The following is a 16,356-nucleotide window of genomic DNA, read 5'->3' as shown; positions in this document are numbered from 1 at the left end:
AAGGGAGACAGTTCCCAGAGTAGGCACTCAGTTTAGGCCAAAGTCTTTTTCGAAGAGAGGGAGAGAGAAAACAGTCATTTTGTGCTGCCAACAGTTTTGAAGGTTAAGAAAGGAGTGAGCCTCTGGCCCCCAGTCTGCTGGGCTTAGGGAAGGTGGTCGGTCCCATCGATGAGAAAAGCGGGCTCAGGGGAGACAAGAGGAGGGTGGGGCTGGTGCACACAGAAAAGGACGGCCACCTGAAAGGCAGCTCCAGCTGACTTTTGCCCGGTGGGAACACCTGTACACGGGTCTTATTTTATTTTTCCAAGAGAAGTCCGAAATCAAAATTTTATGTAAAGCCTCTTGATTTTTAAATGCTGGCAACTAATTTAGAAAAACAATTCCAGAGCCAAACAAAACATATCTGTGTTCTGGGTTTTGCAGGCAGACTCCAGCTTGCCACCTGTGTGTTAGAGTAGTTCTGTTCTCCCTGCCCCAGCCCTACACACAGCCTCAGAATTCATTCCTCCTCCATCCTCCAATGACTTCCCGTGAACCAGACCAGCTCCGGCTGCTGGTGAGCACGGCATTAAGCTCCTTAATTTTGTCCTCCATGGACTCTCCCCACTTGTCCCTCCCTTCCTCCCCCTGATCCTCCCCCACAAATGACGCTCAACTCAGTTCTCAAAGATCAGGCCGGTAGAAGTGAGCCCCCTTGCACCATGAAATTGATATCCGCAGATACCACCACCCAGCCATCCTCTAAACACAGTTGTAAGGGTGCTACCGCTTAGAACAGGGGAGGGCGGGAGCCCAGTGATAATGCCTATTTGTCATTCCATACTCAGTTAAGGTGTCTGAATCTGCAGAAAGTCTTTCCTAACCCCCGACCTCCATCCACCTTTTCCTGCTTCCTTCTTTACAGGGTGACTTTGGATATTGTCATCAGATTACTTATCCCGTAATCCGGCAACACTCTCTTTGTGCATCTCCCACTATAGGCTATGAAGGACCCTAAGGCAGGGACCGTATCTCAGACACACGCCGAAAGCTCAGTGCCTAGCACAGAGCAGGCATTTACTGTAGGTGTGCTGAATAACTGAAACATTCCAACTTCTGCATTGTGCCTGGGGTCGGCTGATTCCAAACAGCCCCTTTCCCAGCACACACGGCTGATGTTTAGCATTAGTAGTTTATCTCCGGGTGAAATTTGGTGCCAGCTGTGGTCACCTGTTTGATTGCTCTCTGAGCTCTGCCTTTAACTAGAAATTAATTTGGATTACTTAAGCTTTCCTTGCCCAGTGGAGAAACTCCGGCTGGGTAAATCCAAAGCTGCTGGCAATTTTACTTTTTTCTGTTTAATCTCTTTCTCTCATGCGCCAACTCCAATTTTGTGCTTTCTGGCTTCCTCTCCCTCTCAATGCACGTTTTTAATCTGCTATCTCTGACCTTTTGCAGATGGTGACTCACCTTGCATCTTCACCTTCCGACCTGCTCATCTCAGGGAAACCGAGGCTAGTCCTGACAAGGGAGTCAGCCACATCGCTTGGGAGCTCCGGAGCAGCTCTGAGAATGAAAACCAGAAGTGAGATTCCTGAACCCCAGTCCGCTCCCCTCTGAGCCCCAGACCGTGCCTCGATGCTGAGGAAGGTCGGGGAACTTAAAGACCAGCTCTTCAGCCAGAAGTTCTGACCATCAGCAAAGAGGACACAGAGAATGGTAAGGAAGGCGGGCATGAGCACGGGACCTGGCTCTCACCAAGCCATATTTTTGGTAAGATCGTGTCCTCCCCCGCCTGCAGTGTCCTAATGGTTTATGCCTAACTGGGAATGCTTCCACTTCCCAGCTGACCCAAGAACCCTGACTATGTCCATGTGTCTCATCTTTAAGGCCTTCTTTTCCCTGATCCCCCTCCCGTACCCCCATCGGCCTCCTGTCCTGTTCTCTTGACAAGAGTCCATTCATACCTCACACAGGCTCCAAAAGCAAGACTGGCATGTCTCTGTTGAGAAAGTTTGCAAAACCCTAAAGGAGGGCGAGTGTAAGGGGGCACCTACTGCTCCCACATGGGACTGAGAACCTGCCAGGCACTTGAGGGAAACCAAGGACAAAAATCCATCGTGAGTTTTTCAGGGCACTGAAAAGTTAAGGAACTTGCCCCAAAGCACACAGGAACTAAGCAGAGGAGCCACCAGCTCAAAGTTCTACTGTATGAACAGCAAATGATTTTGTCCACACAAAGTTCATGGCCTCTGCTACATCACCCTGCAGAAAGTTTCTGTAAAATGAATGTTCTTATTTAGGGAGAAGGTTTTACAATGTCAGATCATATCAGAACTCCCTGCTTTGAAAAACCAGCAGCTGCAAGACTTCCAGAGGAAGTCACGTGTGGCTACACTTAAGGATTTGACAAAGGTCTCCCCAGCACCTGCCTGAGCAGGGCACATTCTCCATCACAAGGTGCGCCTGCTCTCAGGGAGCTCACAGTCTTGTGGCGAAGATGGCAGAGGCATAAATAGAAGTGTGAAATTAATGTAGAAGATTGATCCGTTAAACCAAGTTCCTGGGTGTAAGATTATATAATTCTTTGGAATTCATAGAAAGGAACCATCAAGCAAATCAGCCACCTTGTCATTTTAACTAAAGTGCCAAAACCAGTTTTAGTTTTGAAAACAGAGAAATTCGAGCTTCATACTTGTCTGTAAGTATGCAAGGCAGTGTGCAATTTACCTTTGGTAGCATTAGCAGCAACAGTCAGAATTTGTAAATTCTCCTTTCATTTACATTTAAAAGGGAGAAATCCAATTTAGTCCAAATTCATTATTCACGAGTACATAAAACGTGCCCCTTGCTCCAATCTAGTTTTTGTTGTTGTTGTTGTTGTTTTTGGCTGTGTTGGGTCTTCGTTGCTGCGCACAGGCTTTCTGTAGTTGCGGCGAGCGGGGGCTAGTCTTCGTTGCGGCACGCGGGCTTCTCATTGCGGCGGCTTCTCTTGTTGCGGAGCACGGGCTCTAGGTGCACGGGCTTCAGTAGTTGTGACACGTGGGCTCAGTAGTTGTGGCTCGTGGGCTCTAGAGCGCAGGCTCAGTAGCTGTGGTGCACGGGCATATTTGCTCCGCAGCATGAGGAGATATGTAAACTCTACTGACCATGAGCTCATATGCAGCAGGAAAATGGAGAGAAAGGGGGTACCTTCTCGCTTGCTGATATGTAAGTCACCATCACTGCATGCAAACCTAACTATTAGGCAGAGCTCTAATGAGTCCCCATCCCCACCCCCAAAGCTCAGGAGAAACCAATAAACCCCTCCAGCAAACTGTGACAGAAGGAGTAAAAGCTAAGTGATAAAAATGCTAACTTGAATTTGCACATGTGATGAAGTTCCTTATAATGTCTTCTTAAAAGGTTCTTTCATCCTGGACCCTTGTGTTCCTGCTCCTCATCCCTTTTCATTTCCAGCATCTAACTCTTCTGGGTGAGAAGAGGCATTTCTACTGATGTGGTAGATCAGTGAACCCAAAAGAGGGTGAAAATCAGTGGCCTCGATTCGGCAACACCTATTAAATGTTTAAAATGTTCACACCTTTTGACTCCAAAATAACACTTTTAGGAATTTACTCAAAGGAAATAGTTAACAATGAATATAAATATGTATCTGCAAATACTGTTTAAAATAATTTAAAAATGGAAAACAAATGTTCATAGATGTTGGCTTTACTTAAACTATGATATGCCTATACATTGAACTGAAAGTGATGCAGAAGCTATAACAAGAAAATAATAATAGATTAGACTATATAAAAATATGAACATTTTCTATGGCAAAAAATAGCATTTACAGTGTCAAAAGACAAATGGGTGAATTACTTGCAAGATATATGACAGGCAAACTAAATTACTTGATATAAAAAGAATCCTTTAAAATCAATAAGAAAAGAAAAACTCAATTTTAGAAAGGCCAACAACCATGTGAAAAGATATTCAATCTCACACAGTTAAAAATGTAATCTGTATTAGTAGCAAAAGTCTACTTTTCATCTATAATCTAGGCAAAGTCCAATAATAACCCCATTTAGAAAAAAAAAAATGTTCTCATTCATCTTTGGTGGAAATGTAAATTTGAAGGACAATTTGGTAATCTACCAAAATTTTGAATTCTTAAATATTAAATTCTTTAAATTTTTCCTTATGCATATATAAGGGTATTTACAACAGTGTTGTTTGTAATATCAAATACCTGGAACAAAATAGATAAATTATGGTACATCTCTAATGGAATACTATGCTGTTGTTAGACAGAAGGATGTAACTCCATATACACTGATATGGAAAAAACACCCAAGATATACTGATATACTGATTGCTAAGTGAATCCAGAAAGTTGAAGAATATTAGATATAAATACAGTCATTTATTATATATACATATATTTTTTTCACATAAGCATAGAAAATGTCCTGAAAGATATAAACAGCAGAAACTTCTAAAGGATAGAACTTGAAGAGAAGGGAGATTTTATATTTTATTTCATATCTTTCTGACAGTTCAATTTTTTTCTTTGATGATTATGTATTATTCTTATAATTTAAAAAAACTAGCTTGAACCATTAGTTGAACCTGATTAATCACCTCCTCTGCTACGGGAATTGTTTAGACACTGGGGCTACAGTGGTGAGTTGATAGCTCAAGTCAAGAGATAAACTAGATTCTCTCTTCTCAAGTAGAAAATAATAACATGAAGTGAAAGGGAATGTTGCAATAAGTGAAGGGAGACCACGATAATAGAAAGAACGTTCTGACCTGAACATCTTTGAGATTCTAAGTCAAGCAGAAAAGGGCTTTACTTTTATAGGAGGAGTAAAGAAGAACTGGGCGTGGAGGGGTGAGCGAGCAGGGGGCCGTGACAGTGGTTGAGGGATGGCTTTTCTTTGGAGTCAGCCTATTTTCAGGAGGGCTGTGAAGGAGGAGTTCCCAATGCCCCCAATGCTGGTTCAGGCTGCGCATGGGTCAAAGTTCAGGGGGTTGCGAGTGCTAAATAAGTTGGCCAAGACAAGTTAGCAAGTTAGCAGGTATTTTTTCCAGGTACATCAGTGGGAACAAACAGTTCAGCTAATCATTTATGAGACAAAGAACTGGGATTTGGAGGGTCTGTGTCTGCCCTTGTCATAGGAAAACAAGGGGGTCATACCCGAATCTCATCTGAGTCATATTTGTGAGGGTGATTCTTTGCTGTACACCATTTCCATTGCTGTTTTCCAGGAGAACAAGTGTCAGATAAAGTTAAACATTGTCTAGGACAATCACAGTCCTCAAAGAGCTTTAATTTGGAGGGGATTTAAGAATTAAACAAGCAAATAAGTAAACAAATGAAAGTTATATAACTGTCTCCGGGTGCTTTCTGACAGACAGTGGCTCTTGGTCCCTGACGAGGACCTATCAAGTCCACAGTCAACATCATAGCTTTGCAGTTTCAAACATTCATCTGTATCTGCCCAGGACCAGACTGAGAGATCACTGTAATCGAACAGATGGCACTGAAATGGACCCAATTATGTACAAAGATGTAAGGTTCATTACAGCTCCATGAGGGGATGAAAGGATTACCCAATAAATGCTGTTGGGACAATTATCCAGCAATTTGGAGAAACAGTAATTTTAGAACCTCACTTTATGTTATGTGCTAAAATAAATTCCAATTGAGTGGAAGAGTTAAATGTGTTTTTGCTTAACATCAAAATCTCAGAAAAATAGAACTGAATATTTTGCCAACCTCTAGAGGAAAGATAACTTTATGGGCTTAGAAGCAATACAAGGAATATGAAAGACTAAGATCTATAAGTTGGACTACAAAAAGTGTAAAGTATAAAAGCAAACATCAACCAAAAAATATTGCAGCAAATGTAGCAAAGAGGCATTATATTTGGTGTTTAAGACCTCGTATTGGTCAGAAAAAAATTAAGACTCTAAGAGATAGAAGGGCAAAAGATACTTACAAAAGATGCTATGTAACTAGAAAACAATGATTTGAGATGTTCAATTCCCAGAGAATATAAATTAAAACATCAAGTTACCATTTCCTTTGTTAAATTAGCATAAATTTAAAAAGTAATACCTCTGGGGCTTCTGTTTCTGGTTTGGATGTAGAAAGTCACAAATGACTGTGGAGCCTGCCCTAGCAATGAGAATGAACTAAGCCATGATTTCTTGTTTGTTTTTCTTTTGTAGCATGGTTTTGAAAACCATCAGAGAGCTCAGTATGTAAAGAAACCTGAATAAACTAAATTCCAGAAGCAACCAGCTCTTCCTAGGATCGAAGAGATCCATGGCTGCTTCGATCCATGAAAAAGTGGCAGGAAGGGGAGGAATCTGCCATAAACTTGGGTGAAGAGCTATCAGCCAAACTTGTAACAACATTTAGTGGCTGTTTGTGAGCTAATGTGACAGATTAGAATCCCAAAGAGCCGCAGCCACAGAGCGAGTCTATACCCACCCACCGGCCGAAGCTTTCATATAGTTCTCCATGAAGTACGCAGAAGTTATAGACCGAAGGCTAAGGACAAAGCAGGAGAGCTGAGAGAATACCCTTGAGGCATGCAGGATCTTCCCCAAGTGCAAGACCTACTGGAGACTGGGAACAGGACAGAGAGCTGAGAGAAATCCCTTCAAGGACACCGTGCCTCCACCACGTGGAGCAGGGCTGGTCTCCCAAGTTGCAGAAGCCTGGGGACAGGACCTAAAACCCAAAGCTGGCAGCTGGCAACAAAGCAGAGAGAGACCTTCCATGGTTCAGAAAGCTGACAACAGGGCTTTCAGACCTCTTTAGTCTCACTGGTGCTCAGAGACCCAGCCCTGATGAAGGTAGAAATCCTGATACCTTCTCAAAATATTTGAAGCCGGTGGTGAACTGGATCAAACTGAAGCTGCAACAAAGCCCATAACTTGCTCAAATACAGCTTTGTCTCAGACCCTCACATTAGAGGGACCATAAACTTTTCTGTGGGTAAATATTATTTACTTCAGTCTCTACTGATCTTTTACACACAATATCCAACATAAGTAAAGAACTGATAGCAAGAAAATGTGATAGGGTTAAGAGAGGAAGAGTAAATAGAAGAAGACCCAGAGATGGCCCAGGTGTTAGAATATCTAGATAGTGACTGTAAAATAAACAGAATAAATGGAGAATATTAGCAGAGAGGTGGAAACTATAAAAAAGATCCAAATGGGCAAGTTATTAACTCTTTAAAAGACTATTAATATTGTTTAAAACAAAAATTATAACAATTGAATTATAGAGTTTACAGCATACATATCAGTAAAATATATGATAACAGGAGTATAGAGGGATGGGGGTGAGATAAATGCAATGATATTGTTGCAGAGTTCTTAACTTTGTTCATGAAATAGTATATTGTTATTTGAAAGTATATGTTCATAAATAAATGATTCATAGAGTAATCTCTAGATAAATCACTAAAAATTACAAATATAGGTATATTTAAAAAGTCAACAGAGGAGATAAAATGATACATTAAAATATTTAATTCACCTAAAAGAATACAGAAAAGGGGGAACAGAGGAAAAACAAACAGATGGGTCAAACAGAAAACAAATACCAAGATTCTAGACCTAAACTCAACCCTATCAATAATTGTATTAAATGTAAGTCAACTAACTGCTCTAATTTAAAAGCAGAGATTGTCAGACTGTATAAGAAATCAAGACTTAACTATAGCCATTTATAAAAGACACTTTAAACAAAAAGACACAGACTGGTTAAAAAATAAAAGGATGGAAAATATATACCATGCAAATATATACCATGTGGCTATATCAATAACAGAGAAAGTCTTCAAGACAAAGATTATTATTGAAGATAAAGAGAGCCACTTCATAATGATAAAAGGTAAATTCAACAAAATAACATAACAATCATGAATGTCTATACACCGAATAATGAAGCATTAATATACATGAAGCAGAATGACAGAACTAAAGGGAGAAACAGAGAAATCCAAAGTCATAGTTTAGGATTTTAACATCTCAGTAATTTATAGAATGAGTACACAAAATATTAGTAATAATGCACAAGATATGAAAAACAATTTGATACTTATAGAACACTGCACCTTCTTGAAAGCTTCTTGAAAGCTTCTTTTCAAATGAACATGAAATAAACACATAAATAGACCACAAATAACTCTCAAAATAACTCTCAAGATACTTCTAAGGATTGAAATCGTACAAAGTGTATTATTTGACCACAATAATAGGTTTAAAATCAGTAACATTAGGATATTTAGAAGATCTCCAAATATTTTGCAGTTAAACAACACAAGTCTAAAACACAAGTGTTTTAACTCATGCACAGAGATCAAAAGGAAATTAGATATATTTTGAACTGAATGGTAATAAAAACACAAAACATCAAAATCTGTGGGATGCAGTTAAAGCAATGCTTAGATAGAAATTTATAGCTTTCAATACCTATATTTGAAAAGAAGATATAAAGCCAATAATTTAAGCTTCCATATTGAGAAGCTTGATGAAGAGCAAAATAAATACAAAGTAGAAAAAAGTAAATAATGAAAGTAAGAGTGAAAATCAAAGAATAAGAAAATGAATAAACAATAGAAAAAATTAACAGTCATAATTAGACACTTTTACAAGATTAATAAAACTGATGAATCTCTAGCAAATCTGATGAAGAGAACAAAAGAGGACACAAATTATCAGGAATGAAAGAAGTGTTATCATTATGGATCTTTTCAAAAATTAAAAGGAAAATAGGAATATTATGAGCACTTTAATGTCAGTAATTCGACAACTGATATGAAAGGGATAATCCCTTGAAAAACTACTATTTTTCAAAACTGACACAAGAAAAAGTAGAAAATCTAAATAGTTCTAAATCTATTTTAAAAGTTGAATTAGTGATTTTAAAAAAACACGCCAAAGAAAACTCCACTGCCAAATGGCTTCACTGGTACATTATGTCAAGCATTTAAGGAATCATAATGCCAACCTTACACACTTTTAGAAATGTTGAGGAGGAGGAAACACTCCCTTATTTATTTCATAAGGTAAGCAGAACCCTGATACTGAATCCTGAAAAATATTTTACAAAAGAAGAAAAAAAAATCCTTAACAAAATATTAGCAAATTAGATCCAACAGCAATGTATAAAAAGAATAAGATACCATGACCAAGTCAGATTTGTCCCAGGAATGCAAGGTTTGTTTACCACTCAAAAAATAATCAATATAATTCACCAAATTAACAGAATATAGGAGAAAAACTATATGATTCTTTCAATAGGTGCAGAAAAAGCATTTGCTAAAATTCAATACCCTGGCATAATTTTTAAAAACATACAATCTCTAGGATTTTTCTTAAAGCTGGGAATATAACAAGTCTTCCTCAATCTAATTTAAAAAAAGCATTTATAAAAGCTACAATTAACATCCTACTTAATGGTGAAATAAGATTAGGAACAAAACAATGTCCAGTTTCACTACTATGGAATATTGTACTTGGGTCCTAACCAATGCAGTAAGAAAAAGAAATTTCACACAAATTGGAAAGGAAAAAGTAAAACTATCTTTCACAGATGACATGATTTGTATGCAGAAAACCTTTAAAAATCTACAGAGATACTACAAGAAATAATTAGTAAATTTATTAAGGTTGCAGGATACAAGCTCAATATATAAAAATCAGTCTCTATATTCTCAGTGAATACTCTGGGTGAATAACTGAAAAATAAAATGATTGACATACAAAAAGCTGTGTATATTAATTCTTCCAATCTGTGGACATGGAATGTCTTTCCACTCATTTGTGTCTTTAAAATTTTTTTTCATCAATGTTTTGTAGTTTTCAGTATACAAGTATTTCAGTTCTTAGATTAAGTTTACTCCTAAGTATTTTATTCTTTTTGATGCTAATATAAATGAGATTGTTTTCTTGATTTTCTTTTTGGATATTTCATTGTTAGTGTATAGAAACACAAGTGATTTTTGTACACTGATTTTGTAACCTGCAACTTTACTGAATTCATTTATTAGATCTAACAGGTTTTTTTGTGGAATTGTTAGGATTTTCTACATATAAGATCATGTCATCTGCGAACAGAAATTATTTTACTTCTTCCTTTCCAATTTGAATGCCTTTTATTTCTTTTTCTTGCCGAATTGCTCTGGCTAGGACTTCCAGGACTATGTTCGATAGAGGTGGCAAGAGTGGCCATCTTTACTTTATTCCAGATATTAAAGGAAAAGCTTTCAGTTTCTCACCATTGAATATAATGTTTGCTGTGGGCTTTTTATATAATGATCTTTATGTGTTGAGTAAATTCCTTCTATATCTAATTTGTCAAGAGTTTTTATCACGAAAATATGTTGAATTTTGTCAATTTTTTTTCCTGCATCTATAGAGATTACCATGTGATTTTTTGTCCTTCATTCTTTTAATGTGATGTGTAACATTGATTGATTTGCACATATTGAGCCATCCTTGCATCACAGGGATAAATCCCACTTGGTCATGGTGTATTAGCTTTTTAATGTGCTGTTGAGTTCAGTTTGCTAATATTTTATTGAGGATTTTGTATCTATGTTCATCAGGGATCTTGGCCTACAGTTTTCTTCTTTTGTGATGTCTTTGTCTGGTTTTGGTATCAGGATAATGGTGGCCTCATAAAATGAGTTTGGAAATATTCCCTCTTTATTTTGGGGGAAGAATTTAAGAAGGATTGGTATTGATTGTTCTTTAAATGTTTGGTAGAAGTCACGTGTGAAGCCACCTGGTCCTGCGTATGATAGCCCAAAATTTTAAACAACTCCAATATTCATCAACGAAAGAATGGACAAACAAACTGCCATAGTCATTCAATAGAAAACTACTCAGCAATAGGAAGGAATGAACCACTGATATGTACAAAAACACGGATGGATCTCAAAAATGTTGTGTTGAACAACAACAAAAGTCAGACAAAAAGAGCACTATTATTTACATCTATTTGAACAGGCAAAAAAAATTCCTTGGGTGACAACAATATTCTATTATCTTATTTTGGGTGGTGGTTTTAAAGGTGTATGTAATTGTTAAACCTCATCCAACCAAACTCTAAAATATGGCCATTTCATTTCATATACCTTATACCCACTGAAAATTTTTAATAATAACACCTTTGACTGATACTCCTATAAACTGGACAATGATTTAGAAACCACTGTGGCAATAATAGTCAAGAATTCTAAAAAGTCCAACCGTTTTAATTCAATGATTCATTTATGCAAATCTACTCTTAAGAAATAATTCAAAACAAAATGTAAAAAGCACAAAAATGTTGACCATAGTATTTGTGTAATTGTGTAATCTGAAGCACTTCAAATTTCAACATTGGGTAAAAATTAAACAAAGTACAGTAAATATACTTTATAGAATATATTTTAGTCACTAACAATTATATTATTATGACTACATAACAAGCTGAAGACATATTTATGCTACAATCCGTTACATTCTTGTAAAAATATACATATGGGAAAACACTAGAAGGAAATAAACCATAATGATAAATTGTTGTGTTGGGCTTGTGGGATATTTTTTTCTTTTCAACTTGGTTATCTGAATTTTTATATTTTTCTTTCCTTGAAAAATATTTTCAATTTACGTGGTTTTTCTTTTTTCTTGATATTTTTGCAATATTGCTCTTTTTATCCAAGAACAAGATATTTTCCTCCAGTTATTCATGTATCATTTATGTCCTGCTATCATTTTCTTAGTTTAAATTGGTTTTTTTATTGCACAAGAAATCCATGGTTACATTTTCATTATAAAAGGACCTCAGTTTTACCCAATAGTTTCTGATTTCTAGAAAATAAATTTTTTAACTGAACTTTAATTTGTGAATATAACAACTGGTACAGACCTTTCCAATGACCCAAATACTCATGCCTAATCACACAGAATCATGATATACAGCTAACTATTATGTTATTAATGTAAAAATTAAATATATTGATTTGAAAGTATTTGAAAATATTAGCAGTGGTTAGTCTCTGGGTAGTGAGATAAGGTTAAACTTCTTTTTCCTTATCTTCTTTTCCTACAGTGAATATGTCTTATTTTGTGATAAAAAGACATGGTAAATTTAAATCCCAATTTCAAGCCCTGGGCCCAATCCTGATCCAAGTCAGTGGCAGGGAACTGCAGAATTCCCTAGGCCAAAGCTTCCCCATCATGCATTTCATCTTGCTATTCATGACCCACTTCTGGTCACTTGACCTTGAACTTCCTCTTCCTGTGCTACCCTCTTGTCTTAATAACCTGATGCTCTGGGGCTTCCTATTCTGGCCATTAGCCTTGCTCCTACCAATCCCACTGTCCTCACCCCACCCACAGGATCAGGAAACCTGCTGAGCAAATGCAGGAAGCAGAGACCCTCAGTCTGGTCTCTCTTGGTCCTCAGATTCCTTGGTGTCACACAGGCAGCTGCAGCAACAGCTACACCTACCTTCCCTCCCCAAAATCTCCAGCACCAGAGCCTGCTAAGCCATCCTAGCTCCCGTTCCTGCCAGACCTTTATTAAGCATGACAAGGGTTTGGAACGCCTGCAAAACATCATAATCTCCCCGTCTCCCTGTAGAAACAAATAGAGTTCAAGGAGGCTGTGAGGCTGGAACGGTGGCAGATGCATCCCTGGAGAGCCCAACTCCAGCCTCCCTCACCTGTCTTGTGTCTCCCCCTCTCGGCTCAGACCTTCTCTCAGGAGCCTGGCCAAGCCTGCTGAAGGGGAGCTAAAGAGGTGACTGCAAACTGAAATGAACATCCTGCTGAAAAGAATTCAGAGTGGTGATAAATAGCTTTATGGGGCCCTGGCGTATTGTGGACAGTAGAGGACTCTCTCTCCCCATCCGCCCCTGAGTATAAATTAGAGAGAGGTGTAAGTTCCTCATTGCTCCGTCCTTCGAACCCCTACAGTACCTAGAAAAAGAGAGAGTGACCACGCCCAACGAGGAGGGGCAAGGAACAGCTCAAATAAGAGGGAACCTTATTAAAAGATGTCTCCTCATAGCTATTCAATCACTAATTGACTTTTCTTCCTCACTTTAATTTTGATGCTGGTGTCTTAATTAACTCTGTCACCAAAGCCCCAGGGTGCCACTGCAAGGCTCACCAGGAGTTTATCTCTCTGTGTTCCAGTCAGTTTGACAGGTAGGCTCTCCCTGGCCAGCTCCCTGGGTAATGGCCTGAGCCATCTTGGTCCCTGGAGGAAACAGACGCACTGTAATTCTTTAAGCCACAGGGCCCAGCCGGCAGGAAGAGAGGCAGAAAGCTCTCCCTCTCTGACAGCATCTTAAATTCCCTTCTCTCTTTCTGCATTCTCATATGCAAACAAAGTTCATCACAAAGACTGCGGCCAGTGGGAGAGATGTATCTCAAGTGTCGTTTCTAAGCCTCCCAGGAAATCATTTGTTCACTCACTCGTTGATTCATACCGGTATTTTACTTGTTTTTGACTGGCCTGTGCTGGACTTGTGTGTGGGGGGCTGTGGTATGGGACAGCGGAGTTCCCAAAGAAGTAAAAATTGTGACATTTATAATTTTAGTTGAAGAGATGTGACATACTCATAAAAATAAAAGCCTGAAATTAACACAACATTGTAAATCAACTATACTCCAACAGAAATTTTAAAAAATAAGATAAAGTAAATAAAATAAAATCAAAGCCAAGATTTGTTGTTCAAAGAAAATATCCAGGTGGGCAAAGTCAATTGTCCTGGCTAGTATGTTGGTCCTGTGTCCCCTCCTCACTTCTGGGTCCCTCTGGCATATTTCAAACATGCAGTGAGGAACCACAATGGAACCACCACCAGGTGGACCTTTGGCAGGAGAAGTTAAAAAGTCAAGTGCTCTTTGTATGGCTTTCTCCATCCTCTCTCCTGGGATGGAGGGATGAGGGAGAAGTAGAAGGCACTTAAGAGAAAGGAAGCTCCCATTTCACCCCCTCCTCACCACAGAGGAGGAAGATGGGTCCAAACTCATCACTTTGATAGTTTGGACTGGACTACCTGTGAGTAGAGCCACTCTGCCCTAAAGGTGGGCTGAGTGTCTGCAATCTGATCTACACTGCACTGGGAGCTCCCGGACATCTTGCTTCTTTCTCTTTTCTCTTCAGCTTGGTGGCAGAAGTGGGATACTGCACCAGGGACCCACCCTTCTCGAGTAAGCCCAACCATCTTACCCTCTTCTCTTTCTCCCTTCCATGTAGGAAAGAAAAAAGATTCATGACCAGGGATAGAATTTTTTTCTTATGAAAGCTTGTGTGGGAGGGGGAAAAAACACAAGCCACAGTTGTTTCTTTTTCCTCCAGCCTCACTTACAAAAGCCTTCTCCATTGGGGTTGGGGTCCACCCTCATTAGCAATGAGGTGCTATTTTATTTTCCACTTACAGTTTTCATCATATACATCTTTTTTAGGAGACTCATAGGGAGGAGTGCTGTGACCTTGGGAAGAATCCCAGTATTCCAGGGTCCCTTGTCCAAAAACCATCAAAGAGTTTCTGATAGCTCTGTAAGTGGAGAGACTAGGAGGCCAGGCTATGCCAAATCATTTCCCCACATGGCTCCTGTAGAGATCCCTGTCCTGAGAGTATTTTCAGGACTCTACCCTAATGGAACTTTACCATGTGCTCAGTATCTGGGACATACTTTTCTAGATTACCCTGCTTCTTGTATCTCCTGTTTTCGTTCTTGATCTACTTTTTAACCTACCTTGGCAACCAATATTAATACCCTCTGTTTTAAAAAAAAATCCGAGTGGCTTCCTATGTGGCAATCTACCTATGTGGTAGGTTGTAATGTTGATCCCAACATCTGCTGCTCATCTCTGTGGAAGGACTGAACAGCCCCAGCCCCAGCAGCGCCACATTTGGCCACGTAATGTGCTTTGGCCAATGGAAGTGGCACATCCACTTCCATGCAGATGTTTTAAGGCCATCATATGGTCCTCTACCTTCTCTCTTCCCTCTGCTAGGAGACCAGGAATGTCCCAGATAGGAGCTGTCCCATCTCTACCTGAGTCCTGGAGTGAAGAAGATGTGCAGCCAATCCACAGTGGGTATGGAGCATGAGTGAAAAACTTCTTTATTGTATAGTACTGAGATTTTGAGGGCCATTTGTTACCATGCAGTTTATGCTAATCTGACTGATACATTCTACAGTGTGATCTGATAACCTCTGACCATTCCTCCAATCTCATGTCCTACCTTCCACCTCCTCTCCCACTACACTCCAAATATTCTGGGCTTCTTTCTCTTCCTAGAACATGCCAAGCTTATTCTGACCTCAAAGACTTTGCATATACTGTTCCCTCTGTCTGGATTGCTTTTCCCTGAAGTTTTCACATGGCTGTCTCTTCTTCATTATTCGTATTTCGGTTTGAATGTTACTTTCTCAATGAATGACTTCCCTGAACCACTGCCTAACGTAGCCCCCAGTTACTCTTTATCACATTATCCTGCCTTGCTTTGCATCTGATCACTAGTATATTATTTATTTTCCCTCCTTGGAATGAACACTCCATGAAAGCAGAGACCTTGTCCATCAAGTTACTGCTCTATCTCCAGACACCGGAATGTCACCTGACACACAGTAGACACCAAGGAAGTATTTGTGTCATGAATAAATGAACGTCTCTCCTCAACTTTAAACCCTTTTTCAACCACCAACTGGACACCTCTTCCTGGAAATCCTCAAACTCAACAGAGTTCATAATTCTGTCCTCTCTTTCTTCCCCTCTTCAACCTCCTCATCACCCTCTATTCCCTGATGAATGACACCAGCATTCACCCTGTCACCCAAACCAGAGACCTCAGTGTATTTTCCACTCTCGCTCACGGGCCCCACTCCCAATCAGTTACCAGGCTGAGTCTCTCTAATCCACTTCATCCTCATTCCCATGCATCTGCCCTCACTCAGGCCCTCATCATCGTTGCCTGGATTATCACAATCTATGCAGAACAGGGTTCCCTGTTTCCAATTTTCTCCCCTCCCATCTGTGCTGCACACTGCCACCAGAATTATCTTTCTAAAATCTGATAATGTCACTCTCCTGTTTAGAAGGATTGCAAAGGAGCTCCAAGACAAAGCTTAACTCCTTAGAAGCCATGAGATAGCCTGGGGTTCTGGCACCTGCCAAGTGCCCAGGGTCTCTCCTACTGCCCCCTGTCAGGCCCTCATCCCATCCAGCCATGATGGATGCGCCAGGGCAGCAGCTCCACCAGGGGTCTGCACTCCTGCTCTCTCTCTCCCCCCTGGAATGTCCCTCCCCCGTCAAACCTTCCCCCACCCCCAAACACACAAACACAC

At 39.6% G+C, this 16,356-nt stretch overlaps 1 protein-coding gene across 1 annotated transcript in view; it reads right to left on the bottom strand.

The window, feature by feature from the left end:
• Positions 1–802: 802 nt before the first annotated feature.
• Positions 803–16,356, bottom strand: part of LOC309632092 (uncharacterized protein) — a 259,053-nt gene continuing 243,499 nt past the window's right edge. The window contains exon 4 of the transcript XR_014246724.1: positions 803–1,545. The gene's annotated coding sequence lies outside the window, so the exon portion shown is untranslated. The remainder of the gene's footprint in view (positions 1,546–16,356) is intronic.

Source organism: Balaenoptera borealis (assembly GCF_965194805.1).
Source record: "Balaenoptera borealis genome assembly, chromosome: 7".
NCBI lineage: Eukaryota > Metazoa > Chordata > Mammalia > Artiodactyla > Balaenopteridae > Balaenoptera > Balaenoptera borealis.
Note: the sequence above shows the minus strand (reverse complement) of the source record. Positions and strands in the feature narration are given on the sequence as shown.